This window comes from Lutra lutra, chromosome 1 (genome assembly GCF_902655055.1).
Source record: "Lutra lutra chromosome 1, mLutLut1.2, whole genome shotgun sequence".
NCBI lineage: Eukaryota > Metazoa > Chordata > Mammalia > Carnivora > Mustelidae > Lutra > Lutra lutra.
The window spans coordinates 76945579-76973501 of record NC_062278.1 but is presented as its reverse complement, the minus strand read 5'-3'; the positions used below and the strand labels follow the sequence as shown (position 1 = coordinate 76973501).

Here is a 27923-nt window from a genome sequence, read left to right as displayed (position 1 = left end):
GTTCTCATTATCTCTGCTGACAACCCTTTACTGAATGCTCCCAACCTCAGGATAAATAAAACTCCTGGGCCCTCAGCCCTGGAGCGTCTGGGCCCTGACTTCTTGTCTCCTGCCTGAGCCAGACTGAACTTGCTGCTTCAGAAACAGGGTCTCCCCTCCTGAGCGGCCCACACTGAGCTCCCTCCGCTGCGCCATTCCCCCGTCCTTCCATCTGTTCTCTAGGCTCACTCCACATCCCACAGGAAGCCTCTGGCTTCACCCATCTGCCTTCAGGGACCAGCCTCCCCTCCCTTTGGAATGAGACATCATTGCCTTCCATCCACAAGACAGAGCTGCTTATGGAATCAGACAGAGGATGAAACTTTCCAGGGTGTGCACACTGCTATTTCCCAGGGCCTGGACAGTGCCTGGCACACAGCAGCTGGCCAAGCAGTAGTGTGCAATAAATGGTATCCCAGTCTCACCATTTACTAACCATATGACTTGAGCTTTAATTTCAGCCCCGTATGCCTTGGTTACTTCTGTAAAATGAGAAATAATAATTGTAATTAACACAGAGGGCTGGTGTGTTGCTTCCATGAGACTAGTACACATAAACCACTGTGGGCATGACAGCAAGCTACCAAAGAACATTGCAGAAGTCAAAAGTCCTGGCTAATCCCAGAATAATTTCCCTCTAGAAGTGCATTTCTTTGTCCTTAGCTTTCAACACACAGATGGGCACTCTCTCCATTAGACTCATTGCCTATGGACATGTTTTATTTCTTTTAAGGCAAGAAGAAAAAGGAATAAAATAATATGTAGGGGTGCCTGGGTGTCTCAGTGGGTTAAAGCCTCTGCCTTTGGCTCGGGTCATGATCCTGGGGTCCTGGGATGGAACCCCACATCGGGCTCTCTGCTCATCAGGGAGTCTGCTTCCTCCTCTCTCTGCCTGCCTCTCTGCCTACTTGTGATCTCTGTCTGCCAAATAAATAAAATCTTTAGAACAAAAATAATGAATATGTAATAATAAATCCAGTCTGGATTCTATTTGCCTTTCTTCCAATGCAATTATACAATATGATTTTAAATCTTTGTTTTTTTTTTAAGTGGAAGAGGGCCCTAAGAAGGCACAACTGCCCAAGGCCCCTGAAATCACGTGTCTCTGTTTCTCTCACTGTCCTACTGTTGTTATTCTAATAGATAATTGGATCCAAACTTGATTACATAAGCAGCTCTTATAAGCCGACACTGCACTATGCAGAGGGAAATCTAAAAAGAGTGAGGGGCCTCCCCAAACTCAAGGTGCTCACCAGATGTGTCCTAGGTAATGGCAAGGCAATGAAAGAGGACAATATGAAGATGGAATAATCCAGACAGAAGTCCTGTTTCCTCAAAAAGCGATGATGTGGGTGGATGGGAACTTCCTAACACATGATCCCAGCATGATGAACTCTGTGTCTGGAGGAAGGTGACACAGCGTTGTGGTATCGTATCATTTTCCAGGTCAGGAGCCTGAAGCTAAAAAAAAAAAAAAAAAAAAAATTTTTTTTTAATATATGTGGATGTTAAGACACAGATCGGAGACATGATTTTCAGTCTTGACATTTGTAATGTATCATGTTAGAATTAACCTTGATTTTGCTGAAATATCTAATTATAAGCTCTAAGAAAAATAGTAATAATGTGTAGAATGTGAAGACATCAACGGGCTTTACACTATGTGTATCCAGATAAACTTTTGACCACTTGGTTAAATAGGAAAACAAAAGGAAATGATCAGAACCCTGCAGGAAGTATTCTGTCAACTCCAGGACGCAGTACTGCCCAGACCTCGGGAGAGTTGATCGATCGCTGGGGGGATGGAATTGTGGAATATTTTATCCTCTTTTTCTTATCTATTTTCTTCTGTTTAGAGTGAACACCTGCAAATTTTGTCTCTAAAAATCAATCCAGGGGTACCTGGGTGGCTCAGTTGGTTAAGCGTCTGCCTTCGGCTCAGGTCCTGATCCCAGGGTCCTGGGATGGAGCCCCACTATAGGATCCCTTCTTACTGGGGAGCCTGCTTCTCCCTCTCCCTCTGCCCCTCCCTCCACTCATTCTCTCTCTCTCTCAAATAAGTAAATAAAATCTTTTTTTTAATTAAAAAAAGCAATATAATTTTCCAGACCCAACTACACAAATTATAATGTCACACATTGAGAATTTCTTTCAAGAAAATAATTAGAATAGGAAAAGGCAGGTTGATTTAAAGACTTAAGATGTTGTTGGGCGTTACCTTGATTTATGTAAAAATAATATCAACCATTTGAATAACAATAGCTCACCATTCACCTGTGGTCTGGGAGGCTAATAAAACGGGCACATTTAAAAAATAATAATAATTAGAGATACATGATTGGGTTGTTTGCAAAACTGAAACATTGAAATAAGCTAAGTATTTATCAGGACAGGATTGATTAAATACATTTTATTCTACCCCTAAATGGTCATAAAAATTATTATTGAAATCTATATTTATTGATATGAGAGACATTCACAAGATATTTTTAATACTATATATAAAAAAAAATTTTTATCCTTTTATTCTCTATTCTTTTCTATCTAGAAAAAAAACCTAAATTATTTACACTTTTAAAACTAGATTTCAAGAAGATTATCCGATGATCATCAGAGAAGAAGTTTTAAAGAACATTTCCCCTGAATATCATTTCTTTCATTGAAATCCAATGTGATCTTGAAAGGAGAAACAAACCAGCAAAAAAATGCTACCATGCACTTCCTTGGAAAATAGTGCTGAGATCCCAGCAGATAAGTGGACAGTTTGTGGTGGGGGGAAGGGTAGGAAGTGCAATAAAGTGGGCCAGAGTAGAAGGTCTTGAATATCAGACTGAGGGATCCTTGCTCAGTGATGGGGCCTTTGGGTTTTTGAGTAGACAAAAGACAAAAAGTAATTGGAATTTTAGAAAGACCAATCTGGGGGCTGAAAGCAAAAAGATTCATTCAGCTGCTGTTCATTTCTGGGATGAGGAGAGTCTGGATTAAGACAGAAGCAGTGAGAGAGGAAAGAGTGACAAATGAGAGATCTGTATTAGTCAAAGAAATAGAATACACCTACAAGAGATTTATTATAAGGAATTGGTTCATGCAGTTACGGAAACTGACAAGTCCCAATATCGGCAAGCTGGAGACTCAGGAGAGCTGATGGGGGTAGTTTCAGTCCGAAACTGTGTAGGATCAAGACAGAGGAATAGCCAATGTTTCAGTTCAAGTCCAAAAGCAGGAAAAGACCAAAGTCCCGTGTGAAGGCAATCAGGCAGGAGTGGTTTCTACTTACTCCTGGGATGGTTATCCTGTTGCAGCTTTTTGGGCCTTTGACATATTTGACGGGCTCGTGACCACATTGGGTAAGGCAATCTGCTTTACTCAGTCTACCGATTCAAATGTTAATCTCATCTAGAAACACCCTCACAGACGCACCTAGAATAATGTTTGGCCGGATGTCTGGGCACCCTATATAGCCCCGTTAAGTTGACACATAATAATTAGCCATCATATTTTCCAAAGGAAGAAGAAAATCACTATTTGCATTCAGGATGTCCACCTGCAAGGAGTATGCCCACAAGGTTTTCCCACCTCCACCTCCTTCATCTCATGTCTGAGAAGACATACCCCCTGACGTCTCAGACACAAGCCTGACACCCTTCCTTCCCACAAAGGCAATGGCTGTGAAGTCGACCACTGAGCCCCCAGGCAGGTCTCACAGCAGTGGCCATCACCCATAGCTGCAAACACATCTGTCCAGACACAGCTCAGGACATCCCAGTGAGCAGGCATTATCATCGTGTCCTCCTCCTACCCAATTTAAAGATAAGGAAAACCGAGGCCAGGCACATTTTGATGACTTGCTAAAAGTCTCACAGCTAGTAAGTGGAAAAGTCAGGACAAGAGAGGAAATCAACTCCTGAGCATCTATTATGGATTAAGCAATGGGCTGCATACTTATTGTACTTTACTATGGTCGACCCTCACAGTAACCTGAAATTCTATTATTATCCCCATTTTACAGATGAAAAAACTGAGACTTAAAAGCTTAGGAATCTTGGGGCGCCTGGGTGGCTCAGTGGGTTGAGCCGCTGCCTTCGGCTCGGGTCATGATCCCGGGTCCTGGGTTCGAGCCCCACGTTGGGCTTTCTGCTCAGCGGGGAGCCTGCTTCCTCCTCTCTGCCTGCCTCTCTGCCTACTTGTGATTTCTCTCTGTCAAATAAATAAATAAAATCTTTAAAAAAAAAAAGCTTAGGAATCTTGTCCAATGTAAGCAGGGAGACTCAGGACTGGAACTCATGTCTGTTTGATTTTAACATCTATGTTACACTTCTTGGTATAAAACAAGACACAGAACAGAAGAAAAAGTTAAAGACTGCCAAGGACAATGAACCAACCCAGGCCAAAGGCCTGGAGTAAATGAGCCAAGAAATTCTGATCTGCTTTGTGGTGTCTATAGGGATACAGTCCATTCTCCCACTACTCAGTCGTGCTGTTTACCCCAGACCTGATCTCCTAGCGAGTTTCCTCTTCCATCCCACACACAGGCCTGTGTTCAAATATTCAGTGCTGCTTGGAACCACAGAAGGGCTGGACTTTTTTGATCACAACAGAAAGGAGCTCAGTGTTAGCAAACTGAAAGCAGAAATCCCAACTGTCAGAGATACTTCCACTTGGTGCCTATTCCCTTAAAAACCAAGCAGCCCCAACTCACCGGCTGTCTGACTAATTAGCAGAATGTTCTTACGACAGACAGAGCTCAGAAGCGAAAAAGGAAGATCAACTCTTTGGAACTGTTTTTTTTCTCCCTTCCAGAATAAAAGTCTGAATGGAATGCTTTGTAGCCAAGTCTCACCAGGGTCTTAAATACAGTTTCTTCAAGGTAGAGACATCAGTGAATGAAGAAAAACAAAAGAGCCAGAAGCTCCCTTGAGAGTTCTGGTCCTCTTCTCTGTTGGTATCATTCCCGTGTTACCTTGCGGGGAGGGGATGAGAAACTAAAAAGGGATAGGATTCGTTGGGACCGGATTGTTCAGGTTTACACTGAAATAAGACATTTGTTCCATCCCTTACCTGCATTTACCTAGATTCCTAGAGATGCCTATTATGATCCTAGGGACTAGCTTTAAATAATAAAAAAAAAAAATTAAAAAGTCTTTAAATCCTTAAAAACAAAAACAAACAAAAAGACCCCATACACACAGAGCTAACATTTATATGGCATAAAAACAAGTCTAATGACCTTAGTGGAAGATATATCGTCCCTGTGTATGAGCATTTTCTATTCCCTAAACACCCAGCCAGGTACATATTACCCACCTTTGCCTACACTTTCCACATAAATGTGACAGATGACTCTTTATGACCCCCAAGAAGAAATATTTTATTTTCTCACATTGTACCCCTGATTCGGCACTGATATCCAACAGACACGTGGAGAAGTCCTCTCTAGGAGACTAGAAAATGTGAAATTACATGCTGTTCAGAGAGTGTTCTATGGGTACATTCCTCTCTCCCCAGCAGACCTATCTTGTCCCCAAGGATGGGGCCCATGGCCCCGCGCACTTTAGAGCCCCCACAGAGAGTCTAGTTTGTGGTAAGCTTTCAATGGATAGGTTAGAAGTTACAGCCCAAGAGGGCAGGTCAGGGAGATAGCCAGGATGGCAACTGCAGAAAGAAAAGCCAAATGCCGCGGAGCATCTAAAACCTGAGAACAGGCTGCCCTGCAGTACCCGTGATAAGGCTCACTTGGATCTGATTTTGCCACAGAGTTCCAGTGGTGCAGGAACAAAGCCCAAAGCGGTGTCAGGTGGCCACAGCGGGGAGAGGAGGCTGCATCCTGTTGGCAGCTAATGAACTGGCCTGAGCGAAAGGAGAGAGGGTTCGAAGAAAGCCTAGAGTAGCACCTGCTGCTCTCTGCCAGCATCTGATACGCCCTGGAGATAATCGGTAAAGTTTCAACAATTACCCAAAGTTCTTGGCCCCTTGATTGTGGGTGGCACTGATCTGTGATGCAGTCTCTAAGTCCTGGAAGGCTTTGAGAGGGCAGAATGGACGTTTGCCTTCCACAGGGCTCTCCATATTTAAGATGGTTGCCTCAGCTGCTATTTTGGAAACAGCCACAGCTAACCTAGGAGGGCTTCTCTATAGCGTTGCTCTTTTGTAGTTAATACTTTGTTGTGAAGGATACTTGTTTGTTCTTTTGGTCAAGAGGGGAGGCATCTAAATGTTAGTCCATGTTTGTGATAATGATTACAAAGCAGGATGATTTCATTTATATTTAAGCAAGAAGCCAGAGTCACTGATCTTTGTTTTGAAGACTACTGCGCTTGCTACAAAACCCATGTATTTTATAAATGCTTAGTGGTAAGGGTGGCTCTTGAATTTCTTTTTTTTTTTTTTTAGTTTACTTAAGTTCAATTAATTAACATTTAGTGCATTATTGGTTTCAGAGGCAGAGTTCAGTGATTCATCAGTTGCACATAATACCCAGTGCTCATCACATCAAATTCCCTCCTTAATGCCCATCACCCAGTTACCCCGTCCCCAACCACCTCCCCTCTAGCAATCCTCGGTTTATTTCCTATGAATAAGAGTCTTTTATGCTTTGTCTCCCTCTCTGATTTTTTGTCTTGTTTTTCCTCGCTTCCCCTATGATCTTCTGTTTTGTTTCTTAAATTCCACATATTAGTGAAGACATATGATAATTGTCTTTCTCTAATGACTTATTTCACTTAGCATAACACCCTCTGTTCCATCCACATTATTGCAAATGATAAGATTTCATTTTTTGATGGCTGAGTAATATTCCAGTGTGTGTGTGTATGTCTTCTTTATCTTCTTTATCCATTCATCTGTCAATGAACATCTGGGCTCCTTCCATAGTTTGGCTATTGTGGACATTGCTACTATAAACATTGGGGTGCAGGTGCCCCTTTGGATCACTACATTTGTATCCTGTGGATAAATACCCAGTAATGCAATTGCTGGGGTGAAGGGTAGCTCTATTTTTAATTTTTTGAGGAAACTCCATACTGTTTTCCAGAGTGGCTGTACTAGCTAGTATTCCTACCAGTCATATAAAAGGGGTCCCCTTTCTCTGCTTCCTCGCCAACATTTGTTATTTCCTGACTTGTTAACTTTAGCCATTCTGACTATTGTAAGATATTATCTCATTGTGGTTTTGATTTGTATTTCCCTGATGTTGAGCACTTTGTCACGTGTATCTGTTGGTCAACTGGATGTCTTCTTTGCGGAAATGTCGTTCTTGTCCTCTGCCCATTTCTTGATTGGATTATTTGTTCTTTGGATGTTGAGATTGATAAGTTCTTTACAGATCTTGGACACTAGCCCTTTATCTGCTAAGACATTTACCACTATCTTCTCCCATTCTCTAGGTTGCCTTTTAGTTTTGTTGACTATTTCCTTTGCTGTGCAAAAGTTTGTTTGTTTGTTTTTTATCTTGATGAAGTCCCAACAGTTTATTTTTGCTTTTGTTTCCCTTGCCTTTGGAGATGTGCCTAGCAGAAGTTGCCGTGGCGGAGGTCAAAGAGGATGCTGCCTCAGTTCTCCTATAGGATTTTGATGGATTCCTGTCTCACATTTAGATATTTCATCCATTTTGAGTTTATTTTTGTGTATGATATAAGAAAATGGTCCAGTTTCATTCTCCTACATGTGGTTGTCCAATTTTCCCAACACCATTTGTTGAAGAGACTGTCTTTTTTCCATTGGACATTCTTTCCCGCTTTGTCAAAGTTTAGTAGACCATAGAGTTGAGGGTCCATTTCTGGGTTCTCTATTCTTTCCATTGATCTATGTGTCTGTTTTTGTACCAGTACCATGCTGTCTTGATGACTACAGGTTTGTAATAGAATCTGAAGCCCAGCATTGTGATGCCACCAGCTATAGTTTTCTTTTTCAACTCTCTTCTGGCTATTCAGGGTCTTTCCTGGTTCCATAAAAATTTTGGGATTATTTGTTCCCGCTCTGTGAAAAATGTTGATGATATTTTGATAGGGATTGCACTGAATGTGTAGAATTTCTTTTTTTTTCTTTTTAAAGATTTTATTTATTTATTTGTCAGGGACAGAGGGAGTGAGAACAAGCGAGCACAGGCAGACAGAGAGGCAGGCAGAGGCAGAGGGAGAAGCAGGTTCCCTGCCCAGCAAGGAGCCCGATGTGGGACTCAATCCCAGGACGCTGGGATCATGACCTGAGCCGAAGGCAGCCGCTTAACCAACTGAGCCACCCAGGCGTCCCTGAATGTGTAGAATTTCTATACAGGAAGGGCTCAGGGTGCTGATATGCTTGGAAATAGAGAGGAGGCTGGAAGCTTCATTTGTCTGCACCTTTCATAATATTTTTTTTTTAAGATTTTATTTATTTATTTGTCAGAGAGAGAGGGAGAGAGAGCGAGCACAGGCAGACAGAATGGCAGGCAGAGGCAGAGGGAGAAGCAGGCTCCCTGATGAGCAAGGAGCCCGATGTGGGACTCGATCCCAGGACGCTGGGATCATGACCTGAGCCGAAGGCAGCTGCTTAACCAACTGAGCCACCCAGGCGTCCCAGCACCTTTCATAATATTGAGCAAAACTCAGGTGTCCATAGCAAATAGTGAGTGGGGACTAAAGCCTGCAAACTATAGTCTCCATCCTCCTCTTTCTGAGCCTTTGCTGCTTAACTTAATCCTGCATTTCAGCATGAGCCGTAATCTTTTTCTACTTCTCCCAAGAAAAGCCTTGTTTGCTCTTAGCATTTTCCTCACAAATCCACTTCGCTGACTTTCAGACTACAATTTAAATAGCAATATGAGTTATCCCTGATGCCTCTCCTTTCCATCCCCAACTCCCCACCCCTGCCCCAGTCATAGTCTCTCATCTCTCTCGTGGACTATTCTAAAACCCTCCTGCCTTCCTCACACTCATCCTGTTGCCCAATGTATGTTTAAATGTATGTTGAGGCAAGCCACTCGCCTTCTTAGCAGTTCCCTGCAGTATCCAATCTGACATCCTTAGCATGCCCTCCCTAGGCTTTTACGATGTGACCCCTGCCTACCATTCTTAGAACAAAGAAAACAGTTCTGTCGTTCGGGAGATTAACAATATAATAGAGGCCTCTGCAAAGGGCCCCGAGATTACAGTAAGGAAATCTGGCTGCATTTCCCCAGAACCCTGTTGTCATGACCTGTCCTTGATGCCAGGATGCAGGTACCTGAGGGGCACATGAAGACTTTCCAAGGGATACAGATCATTTCAAAGGAATCAATTTCTTTTATCAAGCTGATCCACCTGAGAACAAGACTTCCTTCCCAATTCTGTGGGTTTTTCCCCTTCATAAGAGAAAGGCTGGGCTCTCACTACCCCCAGATCTTACCATGAGGGTCTGAACGGAGCTCCAAGCACTCGGATTGCCTGCTCCTTGAGTGTTAAATCATGAAACACTTAGGGTGCTATCTTACCCAGAGCTTTGTCGCACCTGCAGCTGTGTCTGAATGCAATGTTTGGGGCTTGCTCCGAATTCAGAATAACTGAAATGATACCGATTTGTGATGGAGATTCTTTAGCCTGTAACTGGAATGTTTTCTGAGACCACCAAATGTTTTGAGATATATGAAAGAAAACTCATGGGTAAACATTTTTCTTTCTTTCTTCTTTTTTTTTTTCCAGATTTGATTCTCTTTATTTAATAAGTGGTTAAAATTTGCTTCAGCAAGTCTTAATTGATGTAATTTTGGAATGCTGGTGAGGTCTGGAGCCCACAGCCAAGAAAGAATTCTTGAGACATCTTTGGGGCAAAAAGAGGATTTTATTAAAGCACAGGGACAGGACCCATGGGCAGAAAGAGCTGCTGCTCTGGGGTCGTGAAGGGTGGCTGATTATATACTTGGGAGCTGGGGAAGGGAAGGAAAAAGGGAGGTGTCCAAAAGGACTTTCATATGCTAAAGAAGATTTACAGGATCCTGGAAGCCTGGCCATTACCAAGTTATGGTTGTTTTTCTTCTAGTAAGGTATTAATATTACAACAGCTGGGAGCTTTCTGAAAGAGGGTTATGCTCTTCCTATCACAAGTCCTTGTCAATAGGCTGCAGGTCATAAAGAAACTTAACTTTGTTTACATTTCTTTATGCCTCTGTTTTCCCACACCACTCATAGAAGGGAGGGTGATGTTAAGGCTCCAGAAAATTTAGTTATGGGTCTCTAAAAGTTAGGTTATTGATGAGAATGCTTTTTCCTTGTAAATCACCAAGACCTTGGTAAACTGGTGGACTCATGTCTTGCAGGACTGTGATCTGTATTAGTTAACCATTTGTTTTTCCTTCCTCCGCTTTAGGGAAGCCGGGAGTGCCTGAGGACAGTCACACACACCCCACCCAGGAGTTGGGGGTTGGAGGGCATGGCGGAATGTCAGCCTGTACTTTGCCCTCAACTTGCCTTCTGCTCCCTCATCAATATTATAAAATATTTATGCCCATGGCGATTGATCCTCACCTGAATTCACGTCATCAAATGTTTTATATTTTCTACTATTCATTTTTAAAAAGCCTTTAAATCAAGGATGAACATCATAGATGTTAACGTAAAAACGTATAAATGGGTGCTAGATTTTTTTTTTAAGGACTTTAATTATTTATTTGACAGAGAGATCACCAGCAGGCAGAGAGGCAGGCAGACAAAAGGTGAAGCAGGCTCCCTACTGAGCAGAGAGCCCAATGCGGGGCTAGATCCCATGACCCTGAGGCCATGAACTGAGCCAAAGTCCGAGGCTTAACCCACTGAGCCACCCAAGCACCCTAGGTGCTAGATTTTTCAGAATTCTCTTAGGAAGTAGGAGAGCAATGAAATGCAGAGACCTGTTTCTTGCAGGACTAGCTTCCCCCTCCCACACTCTCGGAAGAACACTAAATTAGGGCGACGTGTATGAAGAGATCGAGGGACCCAGCTTGGGGCAGCCACTTCCGGATCCTTCCGCAGCCCTTTGAATCAGCGCGTTCCCGCTCTCTCTCCTCTGTAGAAGCCCAGACTCGTTCTCGGACTGGGTCAGCTGAGTTACTTCCTTCAGAGTGGTGACTGGTATCCTTCACGGCGCGTGCGCCGCATGTCACTCGGCGTCTGGACACTGGCGAGAATGTAAGTTAGTGGGAGAGCAATGGCGGGACTGAGGGGCTTTCCTGGCTCTCTGACGTCAGGCCATTGAAGGGAACTACCTATCCCTGCAACTTTCCTTTGCAGGTGGCTTATTGGAACAGTGGGGTGGGGGGCAGAGGGTGCCTCTTGAGCCCCAACCAAAGAATGCTTCGGAATAGGGCCTCAGGACGGGGATCTGGTCCCTGTGGCCCTGGGAGGCTGAGGCTGCGGGGTGGGATCTGGTCTCAGGAACACTTTCTCACTGGAAGGATCACTTGGGGCGGCGGGGAGGGCTTCAACCAGGAACACTTCTGCGCCTTCTCCCGGCACCACCCACACTCAGCCAGCTTGTGGTATTTGGGGCTGTCTTGCTTTCTCGGAAGTCAGAGAACAATCTGAAAGGGCCGATTTGGTTTCTCCAACCTCACAGATGAATTCAGCAAAATGTTTAGCAGAGCACGAGTAATCTGACTTACCTCCCGCCATTTTAGGAAAACCCAAAAAGCAAATCAAGCACAAAGTGATGACATTCTCACTATTCACCGTCTGAACATCATTACTGGCCTCCCACTGCTGTGTTCAGTTTTGGGTAAGGGCCGCTGCTTCCAAAGGGAAGCCCCCACCAAGGGGGACTGGTCTCATATTCCAAATCACCATCCCAAGAGAAACCAGGAGGATTTATTTTCTAAAAGACTTGATTCCTGAAATGAGAGGACTTTGTAGCCTATCATAATTGGCTTTGCTCCCTTCACCCTTCGTTAATACATCAGTTAAGACTATGTTGAAAAGTCAAAACAGAAAACCCCATTCTAATTGGCTCAAATAATAATCAGTGTATTCACTCATGCATCTGAAATCCAGTGAGAATTGATGTTTCAGGTCAGGTTTGATCCAGCGGTTCAGACAATGCCACTGAAGTCCTCACCTCTGTTTTGCTACAACATAGGGGCCATCCTCAGGCTCTAACTGACATACCCATAGCCCACCTGGCCCCATACCCTCCACCCCATGGCTACAGCAACTAGAGACTTCATATATTCACAGTATTGCTTAGGGACAAAAAGTTGTATTAAATAGGAAAGGAAAAGATTTTTTTCATAGACGCCTTAGCAGCCATCTTATTTCTTATTGTCCCAGACTGGGTTACGTGCCTAGGGACCAATTACTGGATTAAGTCAACCAGGACCAACCCCTGCTGTGGGGATAGAGTAAACCCCACCTAAACTATAGGTAGACCCAGTTCCATGCCCACCTTGAGTTCACTTCCTTGTTAAAATACAAGAAGACTGGTCATGAGTGTTATTCTGACTAAACTTTTGAATCCTTGGCTTTATCTTGCCATGACCTTTAACATTGAACCCCTTCCTTGGTCCTTCTGACAGATACCCTGGCTTCTACATTTCTGTCTTTTTTGGATCTAGTGTGGGTCACTGATCCCAGACTGGTGCCTCAATTGCCTGCCCCACTGGACTGGAATTTAGTTTTGATGTGAACATCTGTCTAGTTCTCTTCTAAAGAGCTATTCCCTTATAACGTAGTGTCAGAGCCAACCATCTTCAGAACAGTGAAAGGGAGTATCAGGTGAGTGATGGACCCCTAGCCTGTTACTCTTAAGTTAGCATAAACATAAACTGTCCCAGTCTGTTTCAGACCATCCTTCCTTTGGTCCCTTCCAGTTAGTTGCCTCAGTTGTGACTCTAGCCCTTGACAAAGGGGAACACTGATGATAAACATGATCTCTGCTTTCCACCAAGGGCTTCACCTTCAAGTCAGCTGTTTGCATTTCTCTCTAGGCAGCCCGTTGAGAGATTAGATACAACCAACGTAGGACAGGAATTAAGTCCTGAAAGTATGGGAAAGATCTGCTCTCCTGTTCAAGCTCTCCAGGAGGCTCATGTGGGCCCTCTAATTTCCTTTCAGGCATCTGGCCTCATGAACCTCTGCCAGCCCCATGAGGGCCATGGCCTATCCTTGCGTGGTGCACCCTCAGCTAGGTACCACCGCACCCAGACTTCACTGCTCTGACCTGGCTGACAACACACCCATAGCTGAGTCTTCCTCTGACCCGCAGTGATGACCCAGCCAACACTGGGAACAGCTCACTGTGCTTCTGTGGCTTCTGTGAGCTGAGTGACTGACCTGTCATTCCAGGTACAGGGGCTCTGGGTACCTGCCTGGGAATCTGCCTATCCTCCCCAGCTCTGAGCTCTGGAAAATCTCACTTACCATATATGAGTCCTTTCCTAGCTGAGCCGGTGTCCCCCACCCCTTGACTTTAAAAACATATGCTGCCTCCCCAGGCACTGTGGCACCCTTGGAGTCAGGTAGCAGACATTTCCTAAGCCAGCCTCCCCTCTCTTCTAATCCTACACGGTACCACTCAGATGAACTCCAGCCCTGCTTCCTTCCTAGGCTCTTCCTTTGCTTTACCTTCTAAAAGCCACAGGTTTCATTACGACTTCACATTCTACTTTCTTCTCCCCTGTTCCTATCCTAAAACTTGCTAGGTAACCTGCTCAAGAAAAATATGTCACCCCTCTCATTTAACATGTGAGGCACAGGTAACACTCTTTCCTCTGACCATGAACATATTTTAAAATCCAGCTTTGTCTTTTTTCAGGGCAACTCACTGCTCCAGGTGTGTCCCACCAGTTCACAGAATTCAAGGCTGGCTCATGATCATTCCCCTCGGTCCTTCCACTTAGCTCAAAAGATGCTCTAGACTCTAGAGAGACCTAAACCTTAATATTCCTTCCTTTGCATTGAGTCCTTGGGTATCCTTTTTACATATCTGTGTTACTACAGGTGAACACCAATCCTGGGTTTTTCCAAAAAAGGATATTTGGATAAAAACAAATGTGGACACCACACTTTCTGAAACTCCAGCCCTGCATGCAGGCTCTTGCAATAGAACTTGAGGCTGAGGAGGAGACTCTTAGCATCTGGCCTCTGGGAGGTAGGCCAGCAGGAGGGGAATGGTGGCAACATATTGTAAAAGACTGAGGAGTTGGGGTGAGAGAGCAGAGCGAACGCAGTGAGGGAGAGGGGATCCCTGTGGGGGATGGTGCCTGCCCACCATGGGTCACACGTGGGCCTGAGTGTCTATACCTGCGGCCCATGACCATGGCTAGGATTAAAGGCAGCAGACTCCACCAGTGACATCATTCCTGAATCTTCTCCACCCAGTGCCCTCTGGGTGGACTGGAAGCATCCTTGAGCCGAAGCGAACAACTGTTTGACCGTTCCCTGCACACCTCCCTTCTCAGTAATGGCCAGGATGTAAGAATGAAGGCAGACAGTTATACCGGTCTTGGGAAGAGTCCAAACAAGTTCTGCCAGACCAAAGTAATGTTCAATCATCTCCCCACCTGTTTGTCAGCCAACATTTCCACAACTCTCCACATGACAGGGTGGGGAACTGAGGGCTCACTAATTAGCAGTCAGAACAGAAAACAGGACTGGGGCAGGAGGTCCTCCTTCATGGCCTGAATAAGCCCTGACCCCATTTCCTACAGGTGGAGGCCTCCTGGGTAATAGCCAGGCTGAACCCAAAACTTTGCATCAGCTCCTCCTGGCCTATGAGGCCCCAGGCAAAAGCTCTCTCTCCTCACCAATGACTATGCTTTTTCTCCTTCCCTCTCCTGAGCCCGAGGAGACACAACAAACCAATCAAAACCTGAACAAACGAGGATGCCAAAGCTTACTTGAACATTCAAAGATCAATGTAATTATAAGCATCTTTGTACTTTCAACCGACTATTTCATTATTAATGTGGAATTAAAACCTGTTCTGAACCCTCACAATCGGTAACTGTTCTGTCATCATATTTACTGATATAGCCCTGATATTGACCCCTTGGGAGCAGATAGAATAAATAAAGCATGTTGCAAGTCTTAACATATGATCACTTTCAAATCGGGGGTTGAAACGGGGCTTTGCAACTTGCCTGAGCCACTTAAATTCTCTGAGCTTCAGCCTTCAGTAAAACAAGGGTAATTATACCTACCACCTAGGGTTGTTGTGAAGCTCAAATGAGATAAGACTTGAAAAAGGCCCAATATTAACTTTTAAAAATATAGCACATCCTCAATAAATAGCAGGCATTAACGATTATGTTACATGAATTAAAAGTGGCAGTGTGGTGTAATCACACTATCCAGGTACACAGAAAGGCTCTTAAAATGTTTTTTCCTGGGCGCCTGGGTGGCTCAGTGGGTTAAGCCGCTGCCTTCGGCTCGGGTCATGATCTCAGGGTCTTGGGATCGAGTCCCGCGTCGGGCTCTCTGCTCAGCAGGGAGCCTGCTTCCCTCTCTCTCTCTCTCTCTCTGTCTGCCTCTCCGTCTGCTTGTGGTCTCTCTCTGTCAAATAAATAAATAAAAATCTTTTTAAAAAAAATGTTTTTTGCTTTCTTTTTGCTCCCAGCAATGTTGATTGAGCATCTCCGCTCTCCCAGACCCATCCCAGAAGCAGGAAATACAGCAAGAAACAGGACAGGTAAGGCCTCAGCTCTCCTGGAGGTTACCTGTGAATGGCAGGCAGACAAGAATGGAAAAAGAAATAATTGATAAAGAAGATAATTTCAGAGATTCGAGTGCTGGGAGGGAACTTATGCAAGGTGATTTGATAGTGACTCGTGAATTTTTAGGGAAGACCTCTCTAAAAAGATCTTAATGAAGTGACACTTGACAGAGGAAGCCACAGGAATATATAGGGAGAAAAGGAAAGGAAAGAGCATGTATACCAAGGCCCAACATGGGGGTAAGCCTGCCCTGTTAGGAGAACTGAATGCACACAACCATTTCCCGGGTGTCCGGTGTCATGAGGGAGAAGGAGAGTGGCGTGAGATGAGGTGGGAGGGCTAGCCAGAGGTTCTGGGCTCCTATCTCAGTTCTGCCAACAGTTTCAGTTTGGATAAAGCTCTTAAGCTCTTAGAGTCTCAGTTTTGCTGTCTGCAAAATGGGAGAAGGGACTGATGACCTCCATGTTGTTAAGGTCCTGTCAACTCTATGATTTGAATAGAATATAGATCGAATACCATGTTACTGTTATGATGACAATGTTGGGGTCAAATATAACTCTTACAGATTGCCTGGTTTTGATTGTAAATATATTGATCTTCGGGGAAGAGTTACCTATAAATCTTACTGGCTCTGTGATGTGGAACCTGTATCTCAAAGCGTCCTTTGAATTAGTTGTGGCCAAAAGATTAGCTGACCACAAATTGTTTTTGGTGCCTGGTAGCAAAACACTAGCAGCTCACAAATGTCCCAGGAACCTAGTTTTAAATTTTTATTTAATTTTTCTGTCCTGTGACACACTTTTTTCAAACACCCAAGGAACATGTATCAAGTCACACAACTGGGTTTAGGAAAACTTTCTATTCTGTTCAATAGCATTAACTCACATGGAAAAATCATCCTGAAGAGTCAGAATGCTCTTTGTTAATCCCCATCTCCTGGAACACTACACCAATTCCAACTGTGTTCTATTACCAGTCTCTTCTCTAAGTAGTTAAACTGCAATTGGTCTGCCCACCAGGGCAAAAGCATGTTTAGGAAATGAGAAACCATCCACCATCATCACCAGTGACATAGCTGTTTTAGGGTCAGAGGAAACACAACTAGGGGCCCCTTGGGTGGCTCAGCAGGTTGTAGGTTGAGAGTCTAACTTTGGCTCGGATCATGATCTCGGGATCCTGGGATTGAGACCCCTCCCCATCTCCCCCAGTGCCCCCTCTCCATGTTCCACTGGGTATCTACTGCTCCCTCTCCTGCCCCTCCCCTTATTTGAGCTCTCTCTCTATCTCAAATAAATAAATCATCTTAAAAGAAGAAGGAGAAGAAGAAGGGGAAGAAAGAGAAAAAGAAGACGAGGAAGAAGAGAAGAAGGAGAAGAAGAAAGTAGTAGTAGTAGTAGTAGTAGCAGAGGAAGAAACTGACAACTAAATGAAATTCCAAGCATCCAGATGAAGGTCAGAGCTCATCAGGAGATGGTCCCTAGACTGAAATTATCCCGGTCAAATGAGTAACTCTCCTGCTTTTAAAGGCATCTGTTTTTTAAGCCCTTGTAACTTCTTTGATGAACTATTTTAAAAAACAACAAAAACTTGCCAAATTCTTCCTTATTCTTCATCTGAATCTCTCATACTGCTTTCCAGGCTATTCCCAATTCTGCCTGAGTGCTGACAAGGAAGCTGGTGGTCTCGCTCAGCATATTAACCTTTCAAAACAAAGAACAACACCATAGTGCCTATTTGCCTAGGTTCTTTACTCCTTTAATCTTCACAGCAATCTCATGAGGAAGCTACTGTGATAAACCCCACCTTACAAAGAGGAAAACTGAGGTGCAGAAGCCACCAAGGCAGAGCTAGGATTTGAACCCACGCCACCTGGCTCCAGGGTTCATGCTTTCAGGCACGTCACCCTTTTGCCTCTCATAATGAAAATTTCTAGCTGGGTTGCTGTGCAAGAGTCTGTCTCTTTTTTTGTGCAAGTGATTCCTAAGAGAAACCAGAAATGTTTTTTTTCCTCTCACATTTAATAAGTAAATGTATTACATTTTCTTCTTAGAAATGGAAACCCAAGATCTATGCTTTGTTTCAAAGCTTTCAGAAATGGTGTTTGATTTATTCATGCTTTGTCAATAATGGAGAAAAAGGCTTGCTGGTCCAAACTCAGCCAGTGCTTCCCACTCACCATCTCTTTGTTTCAGAAAGTGGGGTCCAGCCTGGAGTTCCAGCAGGAATTTCCCCCACCCTACTGTGACAGCACAAGATGCCACAAGATTAAGTGCATAGTTAAGGCTGGCAAAGTAGATTGGAGACCGCAGTAGATGTACTGTTCAGATTCATGTGGAAGCTTTAGGGGCACTCTGGCTTCTCCCCCATCATTACAAGAACTGCTCTAGGCAGACAAGTGGTAGCTGAAGATATCTGTCTGTCTGTCTACACTATACACATACATACACACACACAGACTTTTTTAAATTTTCCTTATTGGAACCAATGTGATAATTTTCTGCTTACCCTCTTGAGCCTTTATCATAGCTAGAAAAGAAAAGCCCACTCTCCTAATTGTCTACTTCCCAGCAAACTTCCAAACCATAAATATAAAATAGAGAATGCACATAATTTAAATATATAAAATATTATATCCTGTATCTATCATCTATCTATTATCTATTTATAATAGACATGTATTTCAAATCACACACTTAGTGGTATAAAATATATAAGTTTATTTAGACTCTTAATAACCAAACTTAGTGTGCCTTATATGGAAACAATCTAAATCAAGGAGGGTTTCTCCTGTCCTTTTAAGTTGCTGGGAAGAACTGAGTGCCTGCCTGGATGAGAGTGGGTATCTAATCTGGGTCATTATCCAACCAATGATGGCTATCCATCCATCCATCCATCCATCCATCCTCATTCTTGTCTTGTCTTCCATTGTCTATGTGGGGAGGCTTTAAGGTCCCAGGGTTCAACTCTCTCAGGGATCATTCCAGGGCCTCCATGCTGCCCAGGGCACAGGTAGCTCTGTGAAGCTGCCCAGGGCCATCAACCCGAATTCCAGCCCATATGTAGGTATTCTAGGAGTCCTACATTCTGGCCGCCTCCCCAGCTTTTGAATGGGTTGGAGGGGCAAGGGAGTATATATGCTCACCACTCTCAGATCCCATGACCTCATTTTTTTTTTTTTTAAACTTTCTCCTCACCTTCTACTCAAGGCCTCAGCCTTGAGGAGGGAGCAATGCATGGAAACCCTCTCAAGGCCACACCAGAGTTCAGCTAACCTCCCTTTGCCTTCCCTCCATATCTCCTTCCTCTCCCCTCACCTGTGGGTCTTTGGGGAAATGAGTTGATGCAAAGACTCATTCTTTCTCATTAGGTTTTTTCTATGCCTAGAGCCCTTGCACTTTTGAAAACCAAAAAACTTTTTTTTCTGCTATATTGCTTAAGACAACGAAGTTCTATGCCTCATTGATGCAATGGAGCAAAGGGAAACAACTCGAGACATGTGGTCTCTTCATCAGTACCGTTTAGGAGTATATGGGTGCAGTTGGGTGGCTCAGTCAGTTGAGCATCCAACTCTTGGTTTCAGTCCAGGTTATGATCTCATGGGTCATGGGATCAAGCCTCGCTTTGGGCTCTGTACTTGGTGGGGAGTCTGCTTGAAAGATTCTCTCCCTCTGCCCCTCACCCTGCTTCAATGCACATGTGCCCATGTGTGCGCTCTCTCTCAAAATAAATGAATAAATCTTTTTTAAAAAGGATTATATAATAAAAGCCTATTATATGTAGCAACATGATATATACATATATGTATTTAATACATAAGAATTCTGTTTACACATACAGGCAAGACTCACCCATGTGGTTTTGGTCCATGGATTATAGTTTTTGTGAAAAAATTAATCTATGAATAAATAGTTATATCCAATTATTAAATATTTAAGTCATAAATATTTTGGATTTATGTTTCTAGTTGAGGGTTTATGGGATGTTGAGAAAAATGGAGAACCAGAAAAGGATAGATAGATAGATAGATAGACAGACAGATAGACAGATTTCTTGTTACCAACTGCAGAAGCAAGAATTCCTGATTCAGGCACTCTCTAACAGTCGACTTACTGTAACCCCAGCCGAGTCATTTAGCTTAATTGACAGCCTTATTTTCATCATTAATAAGAGTTTAGGAAGTACTCAAATACATGGCAAGTATAAGATCACAGATTTCAAATAATGAAGTTGATTGTGTTTGAGGTTTAAAATATTGTCTTATTCATGAAGACATTTTAGAGCATTGATCAGAGAATAAAGATTCCCTAGTTCTTATACCAGATGCTACAATTCAGTATGTTTTCTTGGTATGAAATTGCCTTTAAGCTAGATGCAGACACACTTAGAAAAAAGTCAGATCACGTACGATCTTTCTCTATGAACTATATGTAAAAGGAGTCACAAAAGAAGCAAATCAGGTACCTGGGTGGCTCGGTGGGTTAGGCTGCTGTCTTTGGCTCGGGTCATGATCTCAGGGTCCTGGGATCGAGCCCCGCATCAGGCTCTCTGCTCAGCGGGGAGTCTGCTTCCCCCCCGCCTCCCCCCGCCTGCCTCTCTGCCTATTTGTGATCTCTCTCTGTCAAATAAATAAATAAAATCTTTAAAAAAAAAAAAAAAAGCAAATCAATATTTGATTGGATTGATCACGTCTTTAATTTACTGCTGCATTTCTAAGGTGGGAATTTAATTTTTATTTCTCCCTAACCATGCAAAGAGAAGTACTTCTCCTGTAGTAAAGAGATTCAAGGCAGCAGTTTTTGATTACCTGTGTGGAGGGAACAGCTATTTAGAGAAAAAAAATCCCCACTTTTCTGACTGGCCTGTCTTGAGAGGACAATATTCCTCTTGCAGGTTGTTGGACCTGACCCTGTTTTTGTTCCTGAATCTGTAAACATATTGTAACTGTAAATCCAAATGATCTGATTCAGGGAAAACAGTCTCAGGAATTAGCTGGAAGGAAGGGACAATAGGTAGAATCCTGTGGGATGTGGCCCAAGGTAAGTAAGGTTTGCCAAATTTAGAAGTAAAAATAGGGGATGCCCAGGTAAGTTTAAATTTCACCTGAGTGGCTCAGTCGGTCGAATGTCTGCCTTTGGCTCGGGTCATGAACCTCGAGTTCCTGGATTGAGCCCCACATCAGGCTCCCTGCTCAGTGGGGAGTCTGCTTCTCCTTTTGCCTCTCCTCCCTCCCTCTCTCTTTCTCAATTAAATATGTAAAATCTTTATAAAAAATTGTGAAACTGTCAGAAGGGTACCTGGTACTCCTGTACCCTCTTTAAAAAAAGAAATAAATTTCAAAAAAAAACCAGTATAAATAAATCCCAAGTATTGCATGCAACAACCCTACTAAGGTGGCACTGTGCAAAGACAGGAAGTGGCAACTGAAGGTGGAGTGCTCAGTGGAAAAAAAAAGAATTCACCAACCAGAAGAGTAAGCAAGTGGCCACAAGGGCCCCTTGACCCCTGGCCATTCCTGCTTCAGAGAGTAGGGCAGAACCAAATTCCCCCTCAGGGGGCCCTAAAACTGTAACTGGTGAACTGAAATGATGGTGCTAACGCGAGCCTGCCTTGGAATCAGCCTGAGCGGCTTTGCCCAGCATCCACCGGAGACCGAAGTGGAACAGAGGAAGGAACGAGAGCCAGTGCGCCCAGGGTTGCCTTGTCTGTCATGCCAATCTGTGGCTCGTCTTTAAATTATCTTAGCACACAAAGTCTGTGTTCGAGAAGTTCATCTGTTTCTCTACTTCTGTGTTTTCCTTTTTTGGCCTTCTTGTGCTTTCCCCTTACTTCTCTGTCAACTTTCTTTTTCAAAAACCCTAGCTTTTGTGTCTGAATAATGAACATTGAGGTCTGTAGTCTTGATTAGCCTCGTCAGTCCATCCCCTTCATGGCAATCTGACAGTGCTCTCTCTTTTATTTTAAAATCAACTTTATTGAGGTATATTTTACGTATAATATACTTAACCAGTTTTATGTGTACAGTTCTATGTGTTTGTGTGTGTGTGTGTTTTTTAAGATTTATTTGAGAGAGAGGAACATGAGCCGGGGGAGGGGCAAAGAGAGAGGGAGAGGGAGCCCCCAGGCAGGGCTTGATCCCAGGACGCTGGGATCCTGACCTGAGCTGAAATCAGATCCAGCCACCCAGGTGCCCCAGTTCAATGTGTTTTGATAAATATATACAGTTATTTAAACACCACCACAATCAAGATGGAACATTTCCATGACTCCAAAAATCTCCCTTGTACTTCTTTTCAGGTAATCTCCTTCTAGGAGCCAGCAAGCACTAATCTGCTTTCTGTTACTACAGTTCTGCCTTTTCTAGAATTTCATATAAACGGAATCATATTGTATATAGTCTTTTGTGTACAGCTTTTTTCACTTAGCATAATGCTTTTAAAATGCATCCATATTGTTGTATCAGTTGATCTTTCCTTTATACATGTTTTCCAATATTTTGTTAGATTTATACCTAAGTGTTTCATGATTTTTGATGCTAATGCAAATGCTTTTATTTCAATTTCTAATTACTTATAGAAGATGGAAATAGTAACTATTTTTTCGTGTTGATATTGTATCTTGCAAAGTTGCTAAATCACTTTTCAGTTCAAGTAGCTTTTTTTATAGATTCTTTGCTATTTTTTATGCAATCTTGATATCTATGAATACAGTTTAATTTTTTCTTCCAATCTATATGCATGTTATTTCTTTTTTCTTTTTTCTTTCTTTTTTTTTTTTTTTTTTGCCATACTACAACTAGCTAGGACCCCTAGTACACATTGAATAGAGGTCATGAGATTGGACTTCCTTGCCTTATTACTGATGTTAGGAGGAAAGCATTCAGTCTTTTACCATTAAGTATGACGGTAGCTAGAGAATATGTATAGTTGTAGTGAATGTTCCATGTCCACTTGACAAGAATGTGTATTCTGCTGTTAGGTGGAATGTTCTAGACATGTCAATTAGGTCAAATGGGCAAAGATACCTTTTAAAGAAATATTTTATTTATTTGAGAGTAAGCATGCATGAATAAGGAGAGAAGCAGAGGGAGGAGGAAAGAGACAAGTAGACTCTGCACTGAGCATGGAGCCCAATATGGGGCTCGATCCCAGGATTCCAAAATCATAACCTGAACCAAACCAAGAGTCAGATGTTCAAATGAGTGAGCCATCCAGGTGCCCCAAAAGGGCAAAGATACCTTTTGCCAAGTGAAGGACTTTCCCTTCTATTTCTAGTTTGCTGAGAGTTTGTATTATGAATCTAAGTTGATTTTTGTCAGATGCTTTTGCTGCATCTGTTGAAATCATCTTGTGCTCTTTCTTTTCTAGTCTTTTGATATGATAAATTATATTGGTTGATTTTTCAAATGTTGAACCAGCCTTGAATTTCTAGAATAAATTTCACTTAGTCATGATGTATTATCTTTTTTTTTTTAGATTTTTTTTTTTAAATTTATTTGACAGAGAGAGATCACAAGTGGGCAGAGAGGCAAGCAGAGAGAGAGAGTGGAGGAGGAAGCAGGCTCCCTGCAGAGCAGAGAGCCCGATGCGGGACTCGATCCCAGGACCCTGAGATCATGACCTGAGCTGAAGGCAGAGGCTTAACCACTGAGCCACCCAGGTGCCCCTGTATTATCTTTTTATATCAGTGAATTCCATGTGCTAGCATTTTGTTGAAGATGTTTGTGTCTAGGAAAATTAGTCTGTAAGAATACTGGTCTGTTGTTTTCCTGTCATGTCTTTGTCTAGTTTTGGTACCAGAGTAATACTGGTGAGTGAGTGAGTTGAGAAGTGTCCCCTCCTCTTCTATTTTCTCAAACACATTGTGTAGAATTGACCTTATTTCTTCCTTTAAGGTTTGGTAGAATTCACCAGGGTAGCCATCTGGGGCTGGAGTATTCTTTGTTGAATGGTTTATAACCATGAATTCAATTTATTTTATAGTCATATGGCCATTCAAATTCTCAATTTCATATTGGATGAGTTGTGGTAGTTGGTGCTTTTTAAGAAATTGGTCCTTTTCATCTAAGTTGTCAAAGTTATACATGTAGATTTGTTCAGGGAATTCCCTTATTATCCTTTTGTATCTGCAGGGTCTGTAGTGGTATCTTCTATTTTACTATTGATATTTGTGATTCTTTTCTTTTCCTTTGTCACTCTTGCTAGAAGTTTATAGATATTATTGATTTTTTTTTTCAAGGAACTGTTTTCTGTTTGTTTGTTTGCTTGTTTCAACGATTTTCTCTATTGTTTTTCCATTTTAAATTTCACTGATTTCTGCTCTTCCTATAAAAATTTTCTTCTTTCTCTTTGCTTTCAGTTTAATTTACTCTTCTTTTTCTAGTTTCTTAAAGTGAAAGCTTAGAGACATTACTCCATTCCTAATCTAAGGCTAATTCTATGAAACTCCCTCTAAGCACTATTTTAGCTGATATGCTGTGTTTTTTTAGTATATTTGCTACCAAAGCGAGCACGATATGCTGTGTTTTCATTTTCATTTGATTAAAATTATTTTGTAATTTACCTTGTGACTGGTGGGTTATTATGCTGTTTAATTTCTAAATACTTGGGGACTTTCAGGATTTTTTTCTGTTACTGGGTTTTAGGGTAATTCAGTTATGGGCAGAGAACATATTTTGTATGATTTCAATACTTTTTAATTTGTTAAGGTTTGTTTTATGGCCCAGAATGTTGTTTATATTAGTGAATATTCCATGTGCACTTGACAAGAAAGTATATTCTGCTGTTGTGTGAAATGCTTTATAAATATTAATTAAGTAAAATTTGTTGATAGTGTTCCTGAGCCTTCTATATTTATTTTTTTAATTTTACTTACTTTATTTTTTAGTTGAAATATAATTTAACACCGCAAAATTCACCCTCTTCATATACAAAGTTCAGTATGTTTTTGTTTTTTGTTTTTTAAGATTTTGTTTATGTATTTGACAGAGAGAGAGAGCATGAGCGGGAGAGCTGGAAGGAGAGAGAGAGGGAGAAATTATAGCTTATTCCCCACTGAGGACGGCGCCTGATCTAGGGCTCGAATACACTGGGCTCACGACCTGAACCAAAGGTAGACACTTAAGTGACTGAGCCACCCAGGCACCCCAATTCTGGAACATTTTAATCATCCCAAAAGAAACCCCATACCTCTAGTAGTGTCACTTCCCATTTGCCATTTTCCAACCCTTAGCAACCACTAATCTCCTGCCTGCCTCTCTCATTCTGCCTATTCTAGACATTTCACAGAAGCGAAATCATAAATCATACAGTATGTGGCCTTTTGTGTCTAGCTTCCTTCACTTAGCATAATGTTTTCAAGTTTCATCATGTTGTAGTGAGTATGAGAGCTTCATTCTTTTTTCTAGCCAAGTAATATTCCTGTATATGATATATAGTCAATCCTACTTAATTAGATTCTACATTTGCTAATTCACCTACTCCCTAAAATTTGTTTGTAACCCCCAAATCAATACTCACAGCATTTTTGTAATCATTTGTGCCATGCACAGAGGAGCAAAATCTTGGAGTCATCCTAAGCACAGGCCCCCAGCTGGGGTCACACAAGGTGATGCTCAAGCTTCTTGCTTCAGTTCTTTTACTATAAACAAGTGTCTTTTTTTTTTTTTTTCAGTCTATTTAGTGACGTATCTATTTTTTTTTTTTTTGCATTTTTTGTGCTTTTTGTTGACGATTTTGCTATTTAAAATGGTCCCACGAAAATAATGCTGACGTGTTGCTTGGTGTTCCTAAGCACAAGAAGGCTGCTGTGTGCTTCATAGAGAATAGAGAAAATGCGAGTGGTAGGTGAGCTTTGTTCAGACATGAGCTGTCATGCTGTTGGCTATGAGTCCAGTGGTAATGAATCTGGTGTCTTTAAATAAATAAGGTGTCTATAAGCAGAGCCAAACTTTTATGAATTGATCCATTGACCAATATGTTGTGACCAAAGACTCAACAAGAATATAACTCTGTATTTCCCCTAGATGTAATGGTTCAACATTAGCAAATTTCATATTCACGGTGACTTTATCAACTGTATTACACCTTGTTTACTCAGTCATCAGTTATTGGATTCTTTGGGTTGTTTCTACTTTTGGGCACCATGAATATGGGCATCTATGAATATTTATGTCCAGGTTTTGTGACGATTTTCTTTCTGATTTTCTGTCTACTTGTTCTGTTACTTACTGAAAGAGAAATGCTGAAGATTCCAACTGTAATTGTGGATTTGTCTATATCTCATTTTGGTTCCATCAGTTTTACTTCATGTGTTTTGAAGCTCTGTGTTAAGTGCATGCATTTAGGATTATTATAGCTTATTCTAGTGTTGTGTAATGTCCCTCTCTACTCCCGGTAATATTTCTTGCCTTAACTGGATGTCAAGCACTGTGAGGATTACATGTTGGATTTTGTCATATTCCTTTAAATAGTGTTGGATTCTATTCTGGTGCACATGGAAGTTACTAGGAATCATTTGCACTCTTTTGAGATTTGCTTTCCTGCTCTGTTGAGGTGAGTTCAGAGCACCCTGCAGCATATGGCTAATTTAGCTCTACCACCAAGATAATACCCTTCTGAGGATTATACTCAATGTTCCTTATATTCTAAGGTCTTTCTACTCTGGATTGCTGGAATATAATCAATTCCAACTCTAGTCATTGTTCTTTCACTCCTTTCCAGTGGTTCTTTCCCTGCCTCTGATACATGTAATAGATATATAATCAGCCAAACATTCGAGGATCTTCCTCGATAGATCTCCAGAGCATTCTCTCCTCTCTCTCTCTCTCCTGCTCTCCCTCTCTTCCTCTCTCCTTTCTAGTATAACACTCAGAAAATTCTAGCTGCCTTGACTTCCCCCCAAATTCTGATCTCTGTCTCCTCAGTTCAGGAGATTGTATTGGGCTCCTCTTCCCTGTGCTACAGCCTAGAAAGAGCCTGTAAGGAGTAAGCTGGGCTACCACAGGATCACCTCATTTCTTTCCCCTTTAGTATAGATCACAGTCCTGCACTGCCTGTTGTAGATCTGAGAACTGCTATTTCATATATTTTGTTTGCTTTTCTAGTTAAGACAAAAGGATAAATCTGGTCCTAGTTCCTCTATATTGACTGAAAGGAAAATTCTAACCCTGACCTAAGGCATCATATAGAGTGCGACATGTACTTGGACGTGTCATAGTGAATTATGGACAGAAGGGTTTTCTTCCGTGAGCTTAACATCCTGTCACAATATAATTTTCAAAAAGTTGTACAAATATAGCATAAACAAATGTCAAAGATTTTATTTAAATCATTAATGAGGAAACTACTAAGACAGTAAAGCTGGTGCAAAGAGCACTGGAGGAACTAGGAACTTACAGGCAACAAAAAAAAAAATAGAAAAGATTGCTAGATTCGATACAAAACTGGTTATAAAACCATAATTTTTGAGGTTATTTTTTTCTGCCAGACAAAAGTCATTTGCATCTCTACCAGACAAAAAAATCTACAAGTTAACATGTAATTTCACAGAGTTTGGGACCATTAAACATTAGTTAAAAAAAAAAAAAAGGAACAAGATGAGATCGGGAGGGAGACAAACCATAAGAGACTCTTAATCCCACAAAACTGAGGGTTGCTGGTTGGGGGTTAGGTAGGGAGAGGGTGGTTGGGTTACAGACATTAGGGAGGGTATGTGCTATGGTGAGTGCTGTGAAGTGTGTAAACCTGGCGATTCACAGACCTGTACCCCTGGGCTAATAATACATTATATGTTAATTTAAAAATTTAAAAAAAAAAGGAGTCAAGTGAAGACATTTTCCCCTAGACACTTAAATACTCGTTGGTCGATTTTTTAAAGCAAAGCCCTAGTATGCGACTGAAAGGCTGTGTGGCTTTATTTCTACACAGACTTATTGGTCTTGTTTCCAAGTTTGGGTTGATTATTTTTCTTGGTCTTACTCACAAGTTTGGGTTATCTAAAAAACAAAAAACAAAACAAAAAAATCCACATTAGGGAACCTATAAGTGTCAAGGGGTGATAAGGATGGGTATAGGATTTATGGGGCCTGTGGCTTATGTAATGTTGGGGTCTCTCCTTTAAAAAAGAATGCAAAAATATTTTACTTTTTCAAATCTTAAAAAAATATATGAAGATGAGAACACGTGGTTTACATTTCTCCAGGGCCTTGGAAGGGGCCCTGCACAAAAATGTCCCTGAGGCTCAAACTACCTTCATT

The 27923-nt window shown here is 42.0% G+C and overlaps 2 long non-coding RNA genes across 4 annotated transcripts; one reads left to right on the top strand and one right to left on the bottom strand.

The window, feature by feature from the left end:
- Window positions 1-179: 179 nt before the first annotated feature.
- On the bottom strand, window positions 180-5961 carry LOC125098700 (uncharacterized). The gene is made up of 3 exons (XR_007126920.1): window positions 5773-5961; window positions 1293-1500; window positions 180-521 (listed from the first exon to the last, which is right to left on the bottom strand). It is a non-coding gene; the product is annotated as an uncharacterized LOC125098700 (long non-coding RNA).
- Window positions 5749-23188, top strand: LOC125098694 (uncharacterized). Of its 3 annotated transcripts, XR_007126919.1 has the most exons (6): window positions 5749-5973; window positions 11038-11153; window positions 13071-13301; window positions 13771-14106; window positions 15574-15645; window positions 23143-23188. It is a non-coding gene; the product is annotated as an uncharacterized LOC125098694 (long non-coding RNA). The 3 variants fall into 3 exon arrangements; XR_007126917.1 differs by lacking the exons at window positions 15574-15645; window positions 23143-23188 and having other exon boundaries at window positions 13956-15383; XR_007126916.1 differs by lacking the exons at window positions 15574-15645; window positions 23143-23188 and having other exon boundaries at window positions 13771-15383.
- The last annotated feature ends 4735 nt before the right edge of the window (window positions 23189-27923 follow it).